Here is a 1,167-nt window from a genome sequence, read left to right on the forward strand (position 1 = left end):
GGCTATTATTTAGATAAGTGCACCCATGTCGTGCAATGCCTGCGGAGGACAGAAGAGGCTGTCAGATCCCCTGGAATTGGAGTTACAGACAGTTGTTAGCTGCCATGTGGGTGCTGGGATTTGAACCTGGGTCTTCTGAAAGAACAACCAGTGTTCTTAACTGCTGAGCCATCTCTCCAGCCCCCATGTCTTTTTGCTTTAGAAGAAATTAATCAACAATTTAACAAATATACTAATTTTACATGAACACCCCCTGCCCTGTATTATCTAGTTTTTAACCAAGGACCTTACCCAGTTTTCATAAACTTGTAATCAGTCAGGGCAAGTTCTCAGATTCTTGACTTATCTCTCAAGTATGGAGAGTCTTTATGTTCATTCTCAAAGCTAAGGCATGAAGGTCACACCATAGGGTGTTCTACTTTCTTAATACCTTTTCATTGCTGGGGATCAAACCTAGGGTCCCAAGCACGCCTGACAAGGGTTTTGTCACTGAACTATGTCCCAGCCATGATTCTTAATTCTTTCAAACTTTTTTTTAAATTTATTTTTATTTTATGTGTTTAAGTGTTATGCTTCCATGTGTATAAGTGGACCTGTGTCGTGCAGTACCCACAGAGGACAGAAGAGGGTGTTGTTAGCTGCCAGGTGGGTGCTGGAATTCAAACCCAGGTCTTCTGCAAGAACAGCCAGTGTTCTTAACCACTAAGCCAATCTCTCCAGCCCCATGATTCTTAAATCTTAATCTCCCTGGAGCAGAACTTCACCAGCAAGTGTAGGAGCAGAGGACTACTTTGCTGTCAGGGTGGAATGTCAGGAGAATAGACAGCACAGAAATACCTCTTGGGCTGTACTTGTTCCAAACTGTTATAATAAGTCGCAAACATGATCTGGCTGAATGAGTGTCCAGCTAAGGGACCACATGTCTACCAGCAGAGCTACTGAGTATTTTGGAAGGGCTTCGTCTTTATCCCTACATTTTGGAGAATCTCCAGTGGGTAATTCGAGAGAGCTTGGCAGATCCATGGGAAGAACTGAGGACCAAACTGGGGGTTTAGTTATGTTAACCAAAGCCAAAGTCCCTGGACATAAAGACTTGAAATTGTTAGGTGGGCTTGGTAAGGGAGCAGGGAGCCTGGAGTAGAGTATTACAGGAGGATATATATATAT

General features: G+C 43.3%; 1 protein-coding gene across 3 annotated transcripts in view; it reads right to left on the reverse strand.

The window, feature by feature from the left end:
• Mylk (myosin light chain kinase) overlaps positions 1-1,167 on the reverse strand; it is a 302,239-nt gene that overhangs the window by 19,124 nt on the left and 281,948 nt on the right. The gene's annotated exons all lie outside the window — the stretch shown is intronic.

Source organism: Nannospalax galili, unplaced genomic scaffold, assembly GCF_000622305.1.
Source record: "Nannospalax galili isolate Female #2095 unplaced genomic scaffold, S.galili_v1.0 scaffold18, whole genome shotgun sequence".
Lineage (NCBI taxonomy): Eukaryota > Metazoa > Chordata > Mammalia > Rodentia > Spalacidae > Nannospalax > Nannospalax galili.